The sequence below is a fragment of the Rattus rattus genome, chromosome 12 (assembly GCF_011064425.1).
Source record: "Rattus rattus isolate New Zealand chromosome 12, Rrattus_CSIRO_v1, whole genome shotgun sequence".
Lineage (NCBI taxonomy): Eukaryota > Metazoa > Chordata > Mammalia > Rodentia > Muridae > Rattus > Rattus rattus.
Genome location: NC_046165.1, coordinates 59,827,018 through 59,849,610, shown reverse-complemented (window position 1 = coordinate 59,849,610; position 22,593 = coordinate 59,827,018). Strand labels below are relative to the sequence as shown.

At 46.5% G+C, this 22,593-nt stretch overlaps 1 long non-coding RNA gene across 1 annotated transcript; it reads right to left on the bottom strand.

Moving 5' to 3' along the window:
* Window positions 1-10,251: 10,251 nt before the first annotated feature.
* LOC116913470 lies at window positions 10,252-19,140 on the bottom strand. Its single transcript, XR_004389621.1, has 3 exons — window positions 19,101-19,140; window positions 12,998-13,089; window positions 10,252-10,337 (listed from the first exon to the last, which is right to left on the bottom strand). It is a non-coding gene; the product is annotated as an uncharacterized LOC116913470 (long non-coding RNA).
* Between the last annotated feature and the right edge of the window lie 3,453 nt (window positions 19,141-22,593).

The following is a 22,593-nucleotide window of genomic DNA, read 5'->3' as shown; positions in this document are numbered from 1 at the left end:
CTACAACATCTGTAGATCATCCTCTGGGAATCACTCTTCAGACCGGGAATGCTCTCCCGACCGACCAACCGTAAGAACCGCACCCCAGCATTCTTAGTCACACCTTTGCATTCGAACCACACTCAGCTCTTAAACCCTTATCCCTCTGACTTCAGCATCCCCGGTGCTACCTGAGATGTCAGGGCATCGGTGGCTATGTGTGCAACTGAAGCCCCATTCCACACTTCTGCATGTCCTTGAACTGCATCCTCTCTTCTCAATCGTTTACTGGAATGTTTGCATACCTCATTCATTACATTTAAATTGCTCTAGTCCAGGCAAAGAGGGCGTTAGTCTAACGCTGTTCCTGGACCAGAACATATCTCCACATTCCTTATGTAAGCAGCAGGCCTGACTTTCTCCCTCAGTGCACATCCCCGAAAGCCTGCAGGCTGCTGTTTGTGCCTGCCTTCTCAGTCAAACCACGGACTCCCCATCCTGCACCCAGAATCATATTCCACTGCAGCTAAGCAATACATTCTCATTCCCTTCTAACAAGCACCCTAGGCTGCAATGAGACCCCGTCTTCAAAATCATAAAATGGTGTCCCTATCTGTACACTGATGACCCAAATTTCAAATGTACAGAAGCCGACTCTTGCAGTAGGGTCCCTGGCTTAGAGGTTGAGTTCATCAAAGAGGCAACAGAAGCCTCCTGCCTCTGCCCTCCCCCTGCAAACCGGGACCCACCTACTCTGGCACTGAGAGCTGCGGACCCACTGAACTCCCTCAGGGATTTCCTTTCCTAGACCTCTGTCTGGCTGGGGTTTGCCTATAGCAGAGCAAAATGCTCAGTCTCCAGCTCAAGGGGAGAACCAGAGCAAAGCAAGGCAGGGCCTAGAGCTAGAGAGGGCAAGCTGAGGGAGGGCCAGGACTGTGGAGAAAACCATGGGAGGTTGGGAGGAAGGGAAGCAGAAGGAATCACAACAAAAGCAGGACAAAGAGAAAGAGCTGGGAAGCCCCGGGACACACAAGACATGACTTCGTACACTGATGTGAACATGCACCCACTGGGTGGGAAATAATGCTTTCTCCAGAAAGCGAATAGCGCCCCACACAAATTCCTATTCACTGACTTTCCTGACAATCTATCATTGCCTACTGCCTGTGCATCCCTCTAACCCATCAGCCTCTTCAATGGACCCTGAATAGAGCCAGGAGCAATGAGTCACCTCCCCAAGCCCTGAAAGGCCCCAGGGAAGAAGTTCTATGTGCTTGGCCCTGCAGCTCTGAAACCATACATAATTGAGGCTTCAGAGTCAAGAAGGGCCAACCCTCTTGCTTTATCCATGTAGCCTTTAGGGACCCATGTAGCCTATTATAAGTTAAATATAGATGGTCCCAACAGGTTCGTGTTTTAAATATTTAGTCTTCCAGTTGGGAGCACTATTTAGGAAGGCTATGGGCACTTAAAGAGGTAAGGCTCAGTGGAGGAAGCTGATCATGGAGGACGTGGAGTTAGACATGGAGGAAGCTGGGGGGAGGGGGGGAATAACACTTCATGGCTTGCTCTCTACTTCCCAGATGTCTGTGAAGTGATTAGCTCTCTTACACCATAGAACCCCGCCAGGTTAATGTTCCACCCAAACGTGTGGGGGACAAGTAATAAGCAGCTAAACCTTCTGAAAACATTAGTCAAAATGAAACCCCCTCTTTATGTCATTGGTGTTGGTATTTTGGACGTGGTGATAGAAAAGGGCAGGGAGTTCTTGGACATTTCTTTCTTCTCTGACACATACTCTAGAGAAGGGCTGGTGGTCCCACCCAGAAAAGCATCTGGAGGTAGAGCCTGTACTGAGGCCTAAGTTTCTGTGCTCTCCTCTCCCCTCCCTTCTCTTTGGACTCTTTCTTCTCCAGTCTTCTAGAGCAAGAGCTCCCCAGTGCCCAACCCCGGCCCCCAGTGATAGGCACGGTGTCTGCCCTGGGCCCAGAGAGTGAAGCTCTAGTTGGAACATGTTGACCCAGGAGGCATTGGCAATAGGCTTTCCATCCTTGGAGAGGTGCATGAGAAGACATTTTCAGGCAAAGATAACTTTATTCAGACTCTGAGAGGCATTTTATTTTGTTTTCCATTTTCAGAGAGCCACCCACCTTTTAAACCCATAGGACAAAGTGGAAGTCTGATGTCAGAGAGGAAGCCAGTGAATGGCTCAGGCTCAGGGATGCAGAGGCCTGCTTCTCTGGTCCCGCACTGCCTGTTGAGAGTGTTTTCTTTCCAACTGTATTATTGCATTATTTTCCATCATTGTTTCCCTTTAAAAAGCCTTTTTGTTGCAGTGGAGATTGAACCCACGGCTCTACACATGCTAGGTAAGCGCTTGACCACTGAGCTAGATGCCTGGCCCTTCATGTTACCACATCTTAAGAAGAAATGGATACAACGAAGAAACTGTTTGGCTGGTTTTCTCAAAATCTTCCCAACCTAAGAAAAACTACAATACAGGAGTTTGTCCTGGCCCACACTCTTACAGACCAATGAACTCGAAAGCAGAAGTCGTTAGGGGGCGACCTAGAATCCTTGCTTCAAATGACCACATGCGTACAGAGCGCCCTCAGTTCACCTTATGGTGAACATACATGCAATATGGACTCAGTGAGGTTAAGTGATTTGCCAAGAATCACGTAGCTAGTAAGTGTGGGAGCCATTCTTCACGCCAGGCCCACGTGGCTCTGGAGGCTCTAGTTTGGTCCCTTAAATCCTGGCTGCTATGAGCGAATTAGGGATGGAGGAAGAGCCAGGGCGGGGGCCAGGGTTGGGGAGATTGACCGCCTCTGCCACAGAAGCTGCCAACTCCAGCCCACATTTCAGGGTTAAGTTTTCCACAGCTCCCGTTGCCATGGCAATAGGAGCTCTTGTCACCATCTGAAAACCCAGAAGAGGAAAATAAGAGGATTCGGCTCTTTGACTCAAGAGCTGACCAGTTCTGCAAGATAAACTCAGTCTGGCCCTTGAATCAGGATTAGAAATTGGAGACAGATAATGGCACCCGTAGGCCACGGGATCATTAGCTTCTTTGCTCCAAGAAGTTCAGCTCACTTTACAGACATGATCTCATTCTCCTCTGCAAGCTCTCCGTGAGAAGTCAGAGAAAGGATGGAGACCATCCCTGTAAGAGTCAGCCCAGGAGCTAGAGGCTAGAGAGTGATCTCTCTCTTCTCTCTCTCTTCTCTCTCTCTCTCTCTCTCTCTCTCTCTCTCTCTCTCTCTCTCTCTCTCTCTCTCTCGTCTTGGTTTGATTCGTCAAGTTTACAAGATGGAGAAACAATGATACAAGTAGAGACCATTAGAGCTGAGAGGGATAATTCTGTTCCAAGGCCCATTCCAAGCATAGCACATGCCATCTATGTTGTCAGACAAGCCCTAGAAATGAAGTAAATGGAAGAGAGCGATGTTAATACTCTCATTTAAAGTCACCTGTAGGTATCATGGCTACGCTCCCGGCTATCAGTGAGGGACAGTTTTCACACATACCTAACAATGCTCAAAGTGCCTGGTCTTTAGTGCTTTAAGGTGAAGCCTTTGGGAAGTGATTCAGTCATAGGGGTGGAGCCTCATTAATGGAATTAGCACCCTCCTATAAGAGGCCCCTAGATCAGGTGAGATGAGGTATGCTTATAATCTGAGCACTTGGGAGGCTAAGGCAGGACAGTCACAAGTTCTAAGCCTGAGCTACATAGTAAGGCTCTATATAAAATGATGATGGTGGTGGTGGTGGTGGCGGTGGTGGTAGTGATGATGATAGAGTCAGGTGTGATAATACATTCCTAATAATCCCAGCACTTGGAAGGAGGATAGGATCAAGGCCATCTTTGGCTAATTCAAGATTGCCATGAGACCCTATCTCACGAATAAATAAATAGGGGCTGGAGAGTTGGCGCAGTGGTTAAAAACCCTTGTTGCTCTTGCATAGGACCCAGGTTCGATTCCCAGCACTCACATGACAGCTCACAACCATCCATAACTCCAGTCCCAGGGACTCTGATGTCTTCCTCTGACCTTGGCTGGAAACCAGGCATGCACATGGTGCACAGATGTATGTGCAGGCAAAACACTCATACACGTAAGATAATAAATCTTTAACATGCTTAATAAAATGGATAAGCATACAAATAAGAAGCTCCAGAAAGCTCGTGGGCACCCTTTGCCATGTGAGGACGCAGAAAGAAGCCGTTATATGAGCCACTGAGCCTTCACAGATGTGGAATCTGCAGGCAATGCTCATCCTCCCCATCCATGATAAATAAGCGTCTATGGCTGTAAGCTACCTGCTCTACAGTGCTTCGCTACACCAGCCCCCAAACGGACAGACATTCCACAGTTCCACCATTCTCAAAGCACAGGCATACTGGAAAGAAAATGGCTATTTGGACCAAGGACTCCCTTGAATGTGTGCTTTCAGGCAAGTTAATTAATATTCTCCCCATCAGGGGGCTTTTACACAATTTAGGGTTACACCCTTCCTTTATGCTTTGATACCCTACTAGTGCTTGCATTTTGAACATTGTTTGTTTGGTTGGGTTTTTTGGTTTGTTTTTTGGTGGGGTGTTTGTTTGTTTGTTTGTTTGAGGGTTTGTTTTTTTTTTTTTTTTGTTTTTTTTTTTTTTTTTTTTTGCATTGTTTTTTGTTTGCTTGCTTGCTTTTTGAGACAGGGTTTCACTATATACCTCTGGCTGTCCTAGAACTCACCCTGTAGATCAGGCTGGCCTTGAACTCACAGGGATTTGCCTCTTGAGTGCTGGGATTAAAGGTAGGCACCGCCACTGCCAGGCTGCAAGCTTAACATGTGGCTCTGTGTTCCACAGCTCTAGTTCACCTGGTGCTTGCATTTAGGAACATGGCTTAAACCTCATTGGCAGAGAGGCCTGAAAAGCATTCCCTAACAGGACCACATATCACCTTGCAGTGTGACTAGCCCATGCGGCCATGAAAGGAAACCACAGAGCCCCTATTTTGCCAGAGTGCTATACTGCAGCCAGTCTCCTGGTCTAGAGATGGGGCCAAGGAGGACAGTGTTGTTTGACCATCTGTGGATCAGCACTCTCAGCCCAAACTGCATAGGAAATTTAATTTGAAATTTCCAATAAGCCCAGCCTTAGGCAGCCTAGAAACAGTCTGGGAATCCAATTCTAGAGCTTCTTAGCCTAATCAGTATACTGAAAAAATTAAGTACAAATGGGTTGGGAAGAAAGTTCCATGGGTAAATTGATCCCCACACAAAATGCAGAACTAAATGCAGATCCCAAGGAGCCATGGAAAGCCAGACATGTTAGCCTGTGTCTGTAAAACCCAGTTCTCCTAAGGCAATCTTGGGTGAGGGTGGAGGCAGGGGAATCTCTAAGAGTTCCTAGGGCAGCCATAGCTAGCTCGTATAGTAAACAGCAAATAGTTTGGTCTCAAGCAAGACAAAGGCAAATCAATACTAGAGGTTGTCTTCTAACCTCCACATGTGTACTACAGCACACACAAACCTGCACACACACACAAGTGCAGCACACAAAAATAAATAAAACAACCACAATTGTGGTGGTTTGAATATGCTTGACCCATAGGAAGTGGCACTCTTAGGAGGTGTGGGTATATTGGAGGGAGTGCAGCCTTGTTAGAGGAAGTGTGTCACATGAAGGCGGGGCTTTGAGGTCTCCTCCTGTGCTTAGGCTCTTCCCAGTGCAAATGGAGCCTCCTGCTGGCTGACTGCAGAAGACAGTCTCCTTCTGGCTGCCTTCAGATCAAGACGTACAACTCTCTGCTCCCCCAGCTTGTCTGCCCACACGCTCCTTCCCACCATGATGATAACGGAGTGAAGCTCTGAACCTGTAAGCCAGCCCCAATCAAATGTTTTCCTTTATAAGAGTCGCCTTGGTCATGGTGTCTCTTCACATCAATGAAACCCTAACTAAGACAACGATAGACACCAACTAATAAGGAATTGCAGACATCAGCAATAAACTATGTACCTGTCTCATCGGAATCATTTGAAAGCCAAGCGTCCTCAAGGTGCTGAATGACAGTTAAATTTCTGAAGCTATGGCTTTTCACACTTAACAAGTTGTCCAGTGCCCTACAGGCTAGAGTTAAGATTCCTAAGTAGGGGTACTAGGGATTTGAGGAAGAAATGCAAGTAATAGATTTAAGATGGGGAAGGTATCCAGAGAACATCTACCCTGCCCCTTCTAAGGTTCCTATGATGAGACAAAGTATGATTCCACCAAAGTTCCCCCCAGAAGAACCCATGGGTTTTATTGGACTGACAGGGAGTAGAGGTGATTCCAAAGTGGCACACCAGAAAGCCTTCACCCTGCATCAACGGATGACGTCTCCACAAGTTATAGAAGGAGCCCTGCCTCAGCCTCCCCAAGGTCCAGAGTCAGTTATGGCAGAATTTCATACAAAAGATTCAGAAGAGTAGCTAGAATTTCAAGTGAGGATCCAATGACCCTCTACACCCCTCCTTCTGTGAAGGAATGTTAATAATGGCCGACCTGAGCCACCGTGAATCTTGTACAAGCAGACACAGCTGACGTGATAAAGATGGCAGCCCTCCCCTTGGAGGATCTCATTCGACAGCAGGAGAGGTACTGGAAATGTTCTGCAGTTGACTGTGGGTCAGGTTTTGTCCAACTCAGTGACTAGACAAGAAACCTTGGAAAGAAAGGGTGAATTGTATGCGGTGTAACATACATTAAGGCTGTTACAGTGCTCCTAGGCAATCTAGTTCTACCTCATTGTTCCAAATGGGCTAACACCTTACACTGCTGCTGTCACCAAAAAATGGGAATGGCGGTGGAAGATGAGCATATAACAGAATTGCTGCTGAGCTAGAGAGATGGCTCAAGGGCTAAAGCGCTTAGGGCACAGGCATGATGGCCTGAGTTCTATTCCTCAGAACTCGCCCCATGGTGGGAGAGACCCACTCCACAAAGTTGTTTCTGACTTCCTCATGAGCACTGAGTATGTGTATGCATACACACACACACACACACCCGCACACACGCACACGCACCAGATGCATAATAATGACAAATAATATTTTAATAATCTGTACTGCTGGGGTAACTCTCATAATGCTGCCAATGACAGAGACAGGATCTAAACCCTCTCCATGCATTGCTGCTCACAAATTTCCTTTCTTTTCTAGGTTGGCTTTATGGTTAATTTATGATTCTGAAAAACTAATATCCTAGTGTGACAGATCTTCTCTTGTTGTCCAAAGAATTATTAACACCTCCCGTGAGCTGGCTTCATAGTTAAAAGTGGCTTTTTGCTTTTCTGTGGACTTCCCCAACCCAAGAACAGGCAAAATGTCTCAGTTCTTGCATTTGGGATGTGCTCAATATGGTGTGTGTGTGTGTGTGTGTGTGTGTGTGTGTGTGTGTGTGTGTGTGTGTGTGTGTGTGTTCCAGCATGGGTTCATGAACATAGGGCCACTGTGAGAGCCATTCCTTAGGCAAAATACACTATTGTTGTTGCTGCTGCTGCTGCTGCTGCTGCTGCTCCTCCTCCTCCTCCTCCTTCTCTTCCTCCTCTTCTTCTTCTTCCTCCTCCTTCTCCTCCTCTTACTTCTTCTCTTCCTCTTTCTCCTCCTCCTCCTCCCCTTCCTCTTCTTGAGACAGGGCCTCTCACTGGCCTGAGACTCACCAACTAGAGGTGACTGGCTGGCCAGTGAGCCCCATAGATCCCCCTCGTCTCTGCCTCCAGAGTTGAGTTACAAGCATGTGCCTGCTACAACACTTAGCTTTTTTTTCCAAATGGTTTCTGGAATCTTCAGGTTCTTGTGCTTGTAAACCATGTGACAAGCTGAACTATGTCCCCTCATTTTATTTTTAAGCAAAAATTTATTACTGTGTGAGTGCATGCATGCCTGCATGTGTGCGTGTGTGTGTGTGTGTGTGTGTGTGTGTGTGTGTGTGTGTGCATGTGCGTGTGCGGGTGCGGGTGTGTGTGTGTGTAAGCAAGTGTACATTTGAAATTTCATGCATGTGGAGGTCAGAAGACAACTTGAAGGAATCCGTTCTCTCTTTACACCATATGGATCCCCAAGGATCAAATCCCAGGATTTCAGGCTCGTCAGCAGACACATTTACCCACTGGACCACCTCACCAGCTCCAGTGTGATTTTCCAGATTTTATCACTAGTTCTATTAGGAGTATGAAGGTGTCGTCCTGCAGCTTTTCTTGTCTTCGGTTTCCCCATCTGTCCTTTTTTTTTTTTTTTTTTAAAGATTTATTTATTTCAAGTATGTGGGTACACTGTCTTCAGACACACCAGAAGAGGGCATCAGATCCCATTACAGATGGTTGTGAGCCACCATGTGGTTGCTGGGAATTGAACTCAGGACGTCTGGAAGAGCAGTCAGTGCTCTTAACCGCTGAGCCATCTCGCCAGCCCGCATCTGTCCTTTTTACCTAACAGCATATCAGTTGTCTATCTAAGAGTGTGAAGAATCAAGCAGCATCTAAATGTGGCTTCCTTTACTTCCTACTGGGAGGCAGGCAATACTCCAGAGACAAAAAGAGGAAGACATCCGTTTCCAGCTAACAGAGCATCCATCAGAAAACCTTGAAGAGAAGGCTGGACATCCCACCTCTCTGTGACAATTAATAACTGTACTCCCAAGGAAACCTTGGATACATAGAATCTCAGTCCCCAAAGATAGACTCCAAGCAGTGAAAAGGTGCCACTCCTCGACAAAGGCCTCCTTTTGTAGGAACTTGGTTCTAGGAAACTAAACAATGTCTCCCACATTCTTTATTCCACTAAAGAATTTCCTCCCACAACAAACAAATTACACTAGTAAAAAGTTCCCATTTGCAACTGTTAGTGACACAGAGGAGAAATGCCACAAAACGTGGCTAAGATATGTCTGAGCTGGACACAATGGTCTGGGACTGGGATCCAGCATTTGAGAGACGGAAGCAGGAGGAGAAAGGAGTTCAAGGCCATGCTCAGCTAATAATGAGGTCAAGGCTATCCTGGGAGACGTGGGACCCCGTCTCAAAAATGAATGAGTCTGGGGGCTGCTGAGAAGGCTTAGTGGTTAAGAACACATCTCGTGGACTTGCAGAGGACCCCAGTTCAGTTCGTAGCACCCACATCTGACAGCTCACAACCATCTGGAACTCTAGCTCCAGGGAACCAATGCCGTTTTCTTGAGAACCTCCCCTCACATACACAAAAATAATATCAATTTTTAGATGATGATTCTGTATGTCTAATTATAAAGTCTCAAGCAAGCAGGTTTTGCCTTCTAACCATCGCCACTTAGTGTGACCTCACACGTAGTGCAGAGAATGTGGGAAATGAGCGGACTCGCTGCTGGGTCCAGGGGAGCAGTAGATTATTTGGGGCACATGTGGAGTTACATAACAATTCAAGTTTTCACTGTGTCTTTGACAAATGATGCACTCCAATCTCCTGAGTGGCATGTCGCTTATTAGAATGTTTTTTTTTCCCTCTCTCAGGAGCTGGACAGGTGACTGACTCCATGTTTAAAAGCGTTTGCTGCTCTGGCTGAAGATTGGGATTCAGATTCCAGCGCTTACCAGGTAACTTACAACCATCTGTAACTCCAGTCCCAGAGACTCTGATGCTGTCTTCCGGCTCCCTCCGGTATCGAGGGCACAGATACACATGCAGGCAAAATACTCGTACACATAAAAAATAAAAGTAAGAAACCCTCGTTCCATCAGCCAAGAACTCTATTATCCCACAGACCAGGAAACCCATAGGAAATCCACATTCCAAAACATGCTGCATGCATACTGTAGCTCGGCAGGCCCTCAGAGGACCCAGGCTCCTTTCATCAACCACCCTGTATCACCAGTATTGGCTCTTATCTTAGACCAGGACCAGGAATTCTAGGCCTCTCATTCAGATCCAGCCCCATCTCTCAGCCCTTGCCAGAGACCTCTCAGCACCGACACCAGCAAAGGGGGAAGGCTGTGCCATTCTGGGAATGAAGGTGAGTCAGGTTCCAGAGGCGTGAAGCTGTGTGGGAATGGCAGACACATCAACAAAACTGAGGTCCTGTCAGAAATCAGGGGCAATAAAGTGACTATTGCAGACTGGGTAGGACACGCCTGTCACAGGGTGACCCATCTATGTGGACACTGTCTGCTGACAAGCTGTGCATGACTCCCACTCACTTGAGAACCAAATAACGCCATCTTCCCTGAAGAGCTCAGAAGGAGATACCCCCTCATCTGAAAGACGTGGAAGGAACATGAAAGTAACTGGAGGATGGATGGATGCAGAGTCTTCACACAGCTCCATGGGCTTCTGCAACTTTCTGAGATGTTCACCTGGTGCAGAAGGGAGGGGAGGGATCACCAGCTATTTCCCACAGCACGGTAAACCACGGCATTTGATAAACCAAGGATGTCACCTGGAAGAAGGCCTGGAGAGATGGCTCAGTGATTAAGAGCACTGACTGTTCTTCCAGAGGTTCTAAGTTCAATTCCCAGCAACCACATGGTCATGACGGCTCACAACCGTCTGTAATGGGATCTGATGCCCTCTTCTGGTGTGTCTGAAGACAGCTACAGTGTACTCATATATAATAAATAAATAAATCTTTAAAAAATGAATCTTTTTTTTTTAAATTAGTGGAAGAAAAAATAAACGTCATAGTAAAAAAGAAAAAAAACAGAAAAAAGAAAAGAAAATAGTACCAAAAAAAACAGTGGAAGAAGTAAAAGACTTTCCATCTGCAAAAGAGAACCGAAGCCACATTCGCTGGCAACCATTGGCCTGGCACCATGATCTACTTCATCCCATGGCAGGCAGAGCTTGACACTCCACAGTGTCAGGAGAAACAGAAATGCTGGCTCCTTTCCATCCGAGACATTGTAGGGCTGATTTTAATTATCCTGTCCTACTTCGGTTAGATAATTTCCTGTAAGGGTGTCCATTTGTATGCAACATATGCTCCCCTGAGACTTGAAAAAGTTACATGACCTGCTCAAGATGACACGGTTGGGGAAGAATTAGAACTACGCCCACAAAGGCCTTCCATGGGTGTACACTCAATTTTTCTTTACTGTTGTATTAGTTGGGGTTTTATTGCTGTGAACAGACACCATGAGCAAGGCAGCTCTTATAAAGGAAAACATTTAATTGGAGCTAACATACAGTTCCAGAGGCTGAGTCCATTTCCTTGGGACTACAGTTACTAAGTGTCCCCTTGGGATACACAGAGAAGTTGGATGTCCAGCCCTCTCTGCTAGGTTTTCTGACTGATGCCCTGTTAGCTATGACAATGTCTTCCTCTTTTTAACTCTGGAGTATTGCCAGCTTTGTGTGGAAATCAGAGGGCCTGGGTTCCATAAGGAGAAAGAGCATGCTTAGACTTAAGAAATATGTGCACACCTCTAATCCCCTCACTTGGGTAGCAGGGGCAGGCAGATCTCTGTGAGTTCAAGGCCAGCCTGGTCTACAGAGTGAGTTCCAGGACAGCTAACCCTACACAGAGAGAGACCTTGTCTATAAAGGCCAAAAAAAAAAAAGTGGGGTGGGAGCGGAGGAGAGAGAGAGAGAGAGAGAGAGAGAGAGAGAGAGAGAGAGAGAGAGAGAGAGAGAGAGAATAGGTATAGGATGGGGAAGGGGCAGAAAGGCTGCAAGATTCTACCCTCTGTCTTATAGAATAGGGCAGAAAGGACTGGAGAAAGCAAAAAAGCAAAAACTTATTCCTGAGGGAAAACCCAAAGGAGTATGGGTGAGATGCCTGGGTGCGGAACCTCTTTAACACCCGTGTTCCCATCTTCCTGCATGATTTGCCAAGGACACGGACTCAAAGATTCAGGACTCCCCAGTGTAAACAGCGACAGGCAGCCTCCAGGGTGCTGTCTTCGGTGCTGAAGTGGCTCAGCTTGGTGCCTGGAACAGGCAGACGCAGCAAGGACATTCCCAAGCTACTCCATGCCCTACTTCCAATTTAGCTTTGGAGTCGAGCAATCCTCCGCGTTGGAACTTGGCTGCTATTTTTCAGAATTGGGGCAAATTCCCTTACATCCCCTCTTGCTCCTCTACTCCTGCCACTTAACTCAGCTCTCAAAGACACAGAAACAAGATTTTTGAAGCTTCAAGGGCTATATCAGGGTCAGGAGGTGGCTTAGTGGGTATTGGTATCTGCGGCCAAGTCCGACACCCTGGGCTTGATTTCTAGAAACCACATGGTGGAGGAGAGAACCAACCTCCCCAAATTGTGCTCTGACTTCTACACAGGCACTCTGGCCCACACAAGTACATACACACACACACACACACACACACACACACACACACACACACACACACTTTAAGGTCTACAAAAAGCATTTAAGAATGGCATCAGCTGGTTGGGGATTTAGCTCAGTGGTAGAGCGCTTGCCTAACAAGGGCAAGGCCCTGGGTTCGGTCCCCAGCTCCGAAAAAAAAAAAGAATGGCATCAGCCAAGGTACCATGCCAGATGAGTGGCCATTTACATCCCAAAAATCCACTCTCTATGTCTTCCTTTCCCTTCTAGTGATTCCTCAGACCCCTTGCCTCCAGTGCAACTCTCCCATACCAAGCCTCTTAAACAGCTCACTTTCCAGGCCCACTCCTAGGAGAAAATCTAGGAGAAGACCTTTATGGAGGCTAGCCTTCAGGGAATTGAAGGGGACACTGCCACTTGAGACAACAAGGGGGAGAAGGTTTCTTAAAATCTGTAACATTACACTCTGTAACCTCCTGGGCAGCTTCCTATTGTCCTTCACATGGCAGGGCCGATTACCATCATCATCATCACCACCATCATCATCATCATCATCATCATCATCATCATCATCATGCATTGTTATGGGAATTGTTAAAAGGAAAATGCACTTAACTTCTCACAAGCCGAGATTAAATGATCTTAATTAGAATGAAACACAAGGATTATCCAGACAGATCGTAGGCTGAAATTACCCCCAATCTTCTTTGGAAACATGGCAAACTTACCATCTGCATGCCAAGAGTCCAGCTAGGTTTCCTGGGAGCCTGGAAACTGCCTCAAGGACCTAGGAGTGGATCTTTGAAAGAAGTCTGTTGGGCTAATAGAGGGGAAATTAAAAGCTCAAGTTATTTCCATGTGTCTGTTGCTTTTGTTTTGAAGCACTGAGGCTTAACCCACATAGTGTGTACCTCCTGAACAAGTGCCCACGAGCTACAGTCCCAGACAAAAGCAGAGGTTTTGAGACTAGAAGACCATGCTCCAAGTCCTCCTCTGACTCTATCTGTGTCATGTCATTTGCATATGAAAAGGCCCCCACAGATTTCTATGTCTGAACACTTGACCTGCCATGGGTGGCACTTCATGGAGGTAGGATCTCTAGGACGTGACCTAGATATCAGAAGTCAGTTGTAGAGGGTGGGCCTTAAAGCAGATAGGGCATTTCTGGTTCTGGTCTGGCTCTCTGGTTCCTGTTCCAACAAGACAGCAGTTCACAACATGTAGGTCACAACCCTTCGGGGACTGCATAGCGGATATTTACATTATGATTTATAGAAGTAGCAAAATTACAGTTATTAAGTAGCAAGAAAAGTAAATTTTATGGTTGGGAATCACCACAACATAAGGAGCTATATTAAAGGGTCGCAGCTTAAGGAAGATTGAGAACCACTTGACCAAGACAAGACTAAGCCCCCATGGTGCCAACCGTCATACTAGCCCTGCTATGATGGAGTTTATCACCTGAAACTGTAAGCTGGAACAAACTCTTTGCTTCCATCATCAAGTATTCTGGTACAAATAGGAAAGAAGAAATGAATACAGTGTACTCTTAAAAGATTCACCCTTAACTTCATGTTCCTTATCCTGTAATTGGAATGATACGCACATCAAACTTGGCTACCTTGCGGATGTGTTGGTATGACATGGACGTGCACTCTACCCATGCAAAGCACAGTTAAGTGAAGGGGAAGCGTTTTCTGACTGTCCGGTTGCCACGCCTACACTCATGTAAGAGCCATGAGGGTAGCCTGGGTCCTCCTGTCAGGCAACCAATGCCAACCACAAACGCCAACCACAGAATCATGTCCCTGGAGACAGGTATCCAGAGCATTTAGATTCCAGAAGAGATCTGTCTTCGGGGAGAAAAACAAATATACAAAGTTTGACCTCAGTGGGTGATTCTGTCCAAGCCACCCCTAGGGTGGGAGACTGAGAGGCACAAAGGGAGAAGATGGCTCTCACAGGAGGAGTTGGCCCAGCACATTGGCTCCAGATGGGATTTCAGCTGGAAGCACACAGAAGCAGCTGAGCTCAAAGAACACTGAGGTTTTCTGGACCTGCTCTCTGGCTGGCGGATGAACCGCATCAAGGGAAAATGGAGGACAGGTGGTGTGGACAGAAGGCAAAGGAGACAGGATTAGAAGAAGCAAGGGAGAGGTCACAATGGAGGGTCACATTCCAAATCTTTCACTTGGGTGGAAATTTTCAACAAATACAACTGCCACAGGATGCCACTAGATCTTCATCAATAAAAAAAAAAAAAACATTCAGACCAAGGACCATAGTGGACTGTTAAATTGGATGAGACCTTTCAAATGACTGGCACCCCCTGCCCCATCTTCATTTTACAGATAAAAGGATGGCCAAGAGACATGAAGTTCAAAGTCAGCAATTGAGTCTCTTGAAGGAACAGAACTGGGATTCAGATCACCTGATTTTCAGGCCAGTGTGCCCCTTACTATCAATAATTGAATGGACTCTAGGACAGTACAGTGAGTCCAGGTTTTTTGTCACTTGCCTTGCAAGTGTGAGAACAAGGCCAATTGCGAGAACCCAATTGTAGATGGTGATGGTGGTGATGGTTGGTTGGTTGGTTGGCTGGTTGGTTGGTTGGTTGGTTGGTTATTAAAGGGGGGGTTAGAGACATGGCTCAGTAGCTAAAAGCACAACTCAGAGGACCCAGATTCAGTTCCCATCACCTATGCGGCAGTTCACAACCTTCTGTAACTCCAGTTCCAGAGGAACCACACCCCATTCTGACCTCTGCAGCCACTGCACACAAGCAGTGCACTTCCACACATGCATGCAGGCAGACACTCGTGCATGTAAACTAAAAATAATAAGTAAAAATGTTTTAGAAGGGTGGTTATGACGGCACATGGTTGTAATCCAAGATCTAGAGAGGCAAGGATCTCTGGGACTCGCTGGCTGGTGTATAAAAAGACTCTCCTTGGGGAGTTAAAACATACACCCAGAGAGGGAGCTCATAACAGACCAAAATATGAATGCCAGCAAAGTCCAATTGGTGCACCAATGAGTCTTATTGGGGTTAATTATGGAGTATTGGGTGAGAGAGTACTTATAAGAGCAGAAATGACTCAAAGTCTACCCTAAAAGGGGTTACAGTTTTCAAAAGCTGGTACCCTGGAGCATACTGCACAGCCTATAAGCAGCTCAATGGGTTTGGAGCGTCTTTTCCAAATGACTCTAGTCTAAACCTCTTTCAGGCAGATCAACTGGTTTCTTCTTCTAGGAAGCTGCTATGGTCTCAGAGTCTTCTTTGCATCTTGGCTTGTCTGAGACTGCCTTGCACCTCCTTCAGTACTTACTCTGGGAGGGGGAGACCTAACTAGTGAATTTGATCAGTTTCAGGGACTTCCTGAAGCTTCTTTGAGTTGTTTATCTTACTGTTTAAAGTGTTTCCCTGCCAGATGGAACCCTTGACTCTCACTGGAAACTGTTGCACAACACTGGTCAGCTAGTCTTGTCTACTTGGTGAATTCCAGGCCAATGAGAGGACTCATTTAGAAAGGAAGAAAGAAAGAAAGAAAGAAAGAAAGAAAGAAAGAAAGGAAGGAAGGAAGGAAGGAAGGAAGGAAGGAAGGAAGGAAGGAAGGAAGGAAGGAAGGAAGGGTGAACAGCACCTGAAGAACACAACAGCTGAGGTTGTCCTATGGTCTCCACATACATATACACGTAGGGTACACATACACATACATGCACCCACACATTCGCACACATACGCACACAACTGAGTGGAGATAATAGTAATGCTACTGTAACAACTAAGCACAGCGCTGCAGAAACTTAAGGAATGAAGAGGTTCTTTCCCTTTCCGTTCATGTAAGACACAATATGAATACCACATGGGGTGGGGTCTCTGGAACATGGCCTGATGGGGAGTCTTGCACTCTGGGAGGTTGCAGATGAGTGCATTTGGAGAAACATTTGGGTGGACGGATTTTCAGAGTCACAATAAACGCTTTAGACAAACTTCCATTACACAGGGCTGTAATCCTAGCACTCAGGAGGCTGAGGCAAGAGGATCATGAGCTCAAGCTGGGCTGTGTAAAGGGTGTGGGGTAGGGGCGCAGAAAAATGTTTTAGCCACAAGGGACTCTGGCATCCCTTTAGAGAGCCTAGCAGTGACATCACTGGATGTGGGGTGGCGCTTCAGATGTGGCATCTCTCCTTAGATAGGGGACATTCCTAAAGAATTAAATCTGGCCCCTCCGCAGCCATGCACCAGAAGCTGAAAGAATGAACAACTATGGAGCAAAAAGAGATCTTGGCCAACAGCAACCCCTGTGATGGGCCAGGTTTGGGACGAGAGGGGCCACGGCCTTTTGCCACCTGAGGCAAGTTTGGCTTCAGGAAGCTTACCAAGTAGGACAGACTCAAAGAACACACAGCTCCCAGCCTGGAGAAGGTTCTTCCTCTTGGGCCGTCAATCCATAGAATAAGGAGTTGAAGCCCCATATTCAAAATGTTTCTGACAGTCATGCAGGGTTCTCGCTGCGGCTAGTGAAGCCATGTGATCCACCTACTCTGCTCTGGGCTCCAATAATAAACTAGGCACCGTCCATTTGTTATTATTGTGAGCATTCGTGAGAGTGAGTCACCCTTTTTAGTGTGGACTATTACACAAGAACCTGGACTTTTTTTATTTGATTATATTCAGACACATGCCCATGACTCTTTCTTTTTAAAAATTTTTATTTTATATTTAGTTGTGTGTGTGTGTGTGTGTGTGTGTGTGTGTGTGTGTGTGTGTGTGTGTAGAAAAACTGACCATAGTGGCGTAGGCTTGCAATCCTAGCACTTGGAAAGGTAGAAGGCAGGAGGATCTTTGGGATTCATTGTCTAGCCAGCTTACCCAAATCGCTGAGTTCCAGGCCAGTAGGAGACCCTGCCTCAAAAGATGTGATGAAGAATGACAGCCAAGCATGTCCTCTGCCATGCACACACATCTGAACACAGATACACAGATGCACACAGAGACACAGACACACACATGCACACACAGAGATGCACACATACACACACAGTCTCACACACAGAGAGAAACAGACAAACACATATGTTGGGGGGAGACAAGCTGTTGTCATAAGCCACATAAGTGAATCCTATTTTGATCACCCTGTGGTACTTTTTTTTTTTTTTGAAGAAAATGGAAACTCAGAAAGGCAAAGGGGCCCAGAGACCATATGCTGTGGGGTGGATGGAGAATAAGGACCAGCCAGCTATGACACTTGACTGAGCAATTCAGGAAGACATCTGGAAGCTGAAAGGCAAATTCCAAGCCTATCACTCCTGAGTCAGGAGCTCTGCCCCCGTTCTATTCCCAGAAGATTATGTCAGGAAAGCCCGCCCCAAAGCGGCACTCAGCCCATCAGTCTAAATGATGGTGCCTGGATTCTAAGAGCAGAAACATCACCCCTGAGGAAAAAAGCCTGGTGTTAGCCATAGGACATTCTAAAGATGCTGCCGCCATTGTCACCGACAAGCACGCACATCACCTTCATGTGATCACCTTCTAAACTGGGCAGCAAGCCCCCAGTCCCAGCTTATTAACTCTGGCTGCACAAAGGGGGTCTGGTGCTGACAAAAGCTAGGGTATCTCAAGGCATCTGTGACTTTATAGGTTGCAGTGTTTAAAAATAAACTTACTCCCTGGCCTTACACACACATACTAATACATAAAGGGGAGAACTAGCCATTGGAAGAATGGAAACCTATTTCACTCTGCAGCGATCCGGTCTGCCTCCCCACACACACACACCCAGCTCAGAAATGTGCTGTGCTCAGCGTTTCTGTACGACTGCTGCATCCCCGGTAGAAAAAGCAGGGGCGGCTGCAGCAGCAGCAGCAACAGTAGCAGCCACAGCACAGACTCCAGGGGTTGGGAATCAGAGTGCACCATTTCTACCTCTTTGGCGACAGAAGCACCAAGTCACAAGGAGAGTGAGGATGTAGTCCAGAGGCTTCTGGGCTATGTCACTCTGAAGATGGTGAGTAACATCCTATTCACTGGGGGCATCAACCAAGTAAAGATTCTAGGTCCTGACAGAGAGTGTGTGTGTGTGTGTGTGTGAGAGAGAGAGAGAGAGAGAGAGAGAGAGAGAGAGAGAGAGAGAGAGAGAGAGAGAGAGAAGCACATGGTGGGCGCTTGCATTTTCATGGCGCAGAAATACATATTTATTTGTGAATGCAGTAAATAAATAGAGCGCAGTGTTTCTGAGCAAGAGTTAGAGCAGCCGCGTTTTCTGAGGTTCAGAGAGACGCGACCCTAAAATTACAGAGCTACTAAGAAACAGGTCTTGAACCTAGGGTCCAGATCCCCAGCACAAGATTCCTTTATTCTACAGGGATGGGGGATATGATAGGTGCCCTCCAGCCAAGTGATTCAATACCCCTGGGCATGAAGCCAAAGGCTGCAGCTACAGTGTGAAAGTCACTGGGACACAGATCCCTGTTTGCAGTGAACATAGGGAGCTATTTTGGACTAACTGCAACTCGGGGCACAACAGCAAACAACAGTCTGTGTTGGCCATAAATTGCCTCGCCCTCACGGCCGTCCTCTCCCTTGAGGTTTTTCTCTGGGCCACAATATCAAGTACTCCCATCACCTGGAAATGCTTGCCTTGAAAACATTGCCTCACCCGGTCCACGGACTGCGTGTTTGCTGAATGTCATCCATGTACCAGGTGTGATGCAAGTGACCCGTGGGTTTGTGGTTTATTTTACTTTATGGCCATGCCAGAGATCTCACATGCTGAGTGAGATGCACTCACCAACCCCAACGCCCACATTCGATATCGCAACACTCACCCCAGCACAGCATCCTGAGGCCTTACTACTCCCATTATCCATGCCCGACAACAACTCAGGAAGACTGCGGCTGGGCAAGGTTAAAAAGCATGAGCTGCTTAAACCTTTTTTTAAGTTCTATTTTCCTTAATAATTGTAGCTCTTAAAAAGTTGATCTCTATGGTTCCCTCAGCCACTATGACCTTTGCCTCTAAAATGGAAGGGAATATTCTCTCCTCAATAAAAAAAAGCAATTATTTACAGCAGTCTGGTTCAAACGTGCAAGCAGAGCAGAACAATGGAAGTGTGGACTCTCAGTTAGGCATCACACGCACCATGGGGTCAGCCTCTGGTCCGCCTCATATTTTTCTGAGTTGCTTTAAGTTGACAGGATGAGGTACATTTCAGAAACTTGACTGTGTCTATCAGCCAGGTCTATGTCTGAGGAACCTAGACATGCTACTTGACTTCCCGGTGCCTCTGTCTTTTCAAGTTGATAAACTGATGGCTAAGACTCTATGATTTCTGTCCTCCCTCCGAACACTGAAATGTTCGAGTGTACATTCACTCCTTCCTTATTCATGTATGTCTTGAGTTTCTGTGGCACGCCAGATGTGTTGCTGAGGCTGGCAGGGAGCTTCTACAAACCTGGAGGAGATGTTATTTGCCAGCAGCAATAGTTCCTGTCAAGCCCCCTCTAATCAGAGCATCTTCAGTCATTGCTTCCTATCATGCACAGCTACAAGACTGTCCCTATGCTAAGAGGTCTGTGTCCTTCTCTCTTGCTCTTTTCTGCAGTAGCACTCAGCGTGTACTCAGTAAGCCACAGTTCCAGGCACAGTGCTAAGCAGCTTTCGTGCATGACGTCATTTAACCTTGACCATCATCCTATTCAGTGGATAATATGATTAGCCCAACTTACAGATGAAGAAACTGGCAACTTATCCAAAATGGCATGGTTGAAAAGAATGGGGACAGCGTTCCTGTCCAGGGGTGATGGGAATGAAGAGAGGGGTGGTGGTTAGGTGGCATCAGGGTTGTATTTAATGCTACTGTTTTGAATGGTGCTGGATTTGGTGACTCACGTGGGGAAGCTGAGGTGGGAGGGCAGGCACAAATCCAAAGCCAGCCTGCGCTACAGTGAGCTCCAGGCCGGCCTAGACTGCAGAGTGAGACCCTGTCTCAAAATAAAACAAAATAAAAGGCTAAAATGTTAATTTCATGTTACATATTGTTTACCTAATAAAAGAAAAATGGTAGGATCAGGGATATAGTTCAGAAGGTAGAATGTTTGTCAAATGTTTGTCGGTTTAAGCCCAGAGTTTAAGCCCCAGCACCACACAAAACTAGGGATGGAAATACGTACCAGAAATCTCAGAGCTCAAGAAGTGGAGACAGAGAACCAGGTGTCCAAGGTCATTTTTGCCTATGTATTGAGGCCAGCCTGGGCCACATGAGATTTGTCTTAAAGAAAGGAAAAGGGGAAGGAAAGAAAGAAGAGAGGGTGGGGGGAAGAAAGGAAAAGGAAGAGGGAGGGAGGGAGGGAGGGAGAAAGGAGAGAGTGAGGGGGAGGAGGGAAGAAGAGAGGAAGGCAGGCCAAAAGTGAGCACCATGACTCATCTGCATTGCTACCAACAAATAGGACGCAGAAATGGAGCTGATGAGTAGAACATGATCAAGATCACACAGAAAACATCTCAGGGGTAGGGTTTTCCTAATAATGAGTAAAAGGTTTTCTAAACCTGTGTGTTAAAAATGAAGTGTGTATGTAGTGGTGGAGGTCCCATGCAGCCCACTACGGCTTCCAACTTGCATGTAGCCAAGGATAAATTTAAATTAGTCTGGCCTCTGCTTGCCCAGTGGTGGGGTTATGGGCGTGCCCTACCACACCCACCTCATGGGGAGCTCGATACTGACCCCGGGGGTTCTTGCATGTTAGACAAACAATATAAAACTGACCTGTGTTCCCAGCCCTTAGAATGAGATTGTCACAGTGTTCCAAGCTTGCATAGCCTTTCTATGTTGTTGGCTTTTTAAATCGATGACCAAGAGAAGGAGATTCGAAATCTCTGGATCGTAATCTCAAGTCTCTTCCTATAAGGACTTCTCTTTGCTCATGTTGTTTCTTTGGCTTTTCTGAGTTTGGAGGTTTCGGGGATTGGCTGTTTTCAGTTTCTAAGAGCACACAAGTTTAGAATTACCATTCTACTCAGTCGGTCTCCCTCCAGTGGTTGATGTGGATAGCCCACCTTTATCAATACATTTAGTCTTCCAGGTTGCTTTAGCCTGATATCTACAAACATTGTCAGTTTTTGGTTTTTTGTTTTTTTTTCTTTTTTTTCGGATCTGGGGACCGAACCCAGGGCCTTGCACTCACTAGGCAAGCGCTCTACCGCTGAGCTAAATCCCCAACCCCACATTGTCAGTTTTTGATTGGTTAAAATATAGCTGCTTGCCAGTCATGGTAGTGCACCCCTTTAATCCCAACATTCAGGAGGCAGAGGCAGGTGGATCTCTGTGTGTTTGAGGCCAGCCTGGTCTACAGAGCGACTTCCAGGAGACCAAGGCTACACAGAGAAACCCTGTCTCAAAATACAAAAACAAAAACCACCACAACAAAAAAAGATTTATCTGACATTCTTTCCCCACCCTTTGCATTTTGTATATTTTTACATTTTCCTTACAAACAACACATAGGTAGATTTTATTCTGACTCTGGATATATAGATAGATATGATACATAGATAAATATATATGCATAGATATGATGCTGCTGGTGCAACATACAATGACAACAACACCTATTTCCAGGAGATTTTCTGTTTTCCTCATTGAAGGGTCTCTGTGAGCATGTTCTTCACATACCCCTTATAGCATGTTAAAGAGAGAGAAAGAGAGAAGCCTTCCTGTCAGCCTGTGTCACTTCATCACACCTGATAAACCTTGAATAGCATCTGGGTTCTCCCAAACACCATGTCCCCCAAAAAATTCACAATCACAGCAGCTTTCTCAGTCTCTGCCCTTATGCCGGTCACGCTAACCTATCATGCCAGCAGTGAACTGTGCAGAACGTGATCTCCCTGGAAACAGACCTAGATTTTAAACCTGAGTCTCCAAGATGGAGACTGCCTTAGACCCTTGAGGTCTAAGGAGGTTGCTACAGTTACCCTCCTGTCACCCACAAAATATTGGGAAACTACTCTGGCCTTCGCCTAAGACAAAGCCAAGGATGTCCGTGGCAGTGTTTGCCAGCAGCTTCCTTTCCTCCTTTGTGACGCTGAACTGGAGTCATCAGGCACTAGTCAGACACTCTCCTGCTGAACTGTATCCCCACCCTTTGGGGGTCCTTCCTTTCTTTCTTTTCTCTTCCTCTCCCTCCTCCTCTCACTCCTCCCCCTCCTCCTTCCTAGATATGAATGTCTTCCTTCAGCTAGCACTTATTTTTTTTTTTTTGGTTCTTTTTTTCGGAGCTGGGGACCGAACCCAGGGCCTTGGGCTTCCTAGGCAAGCGCTC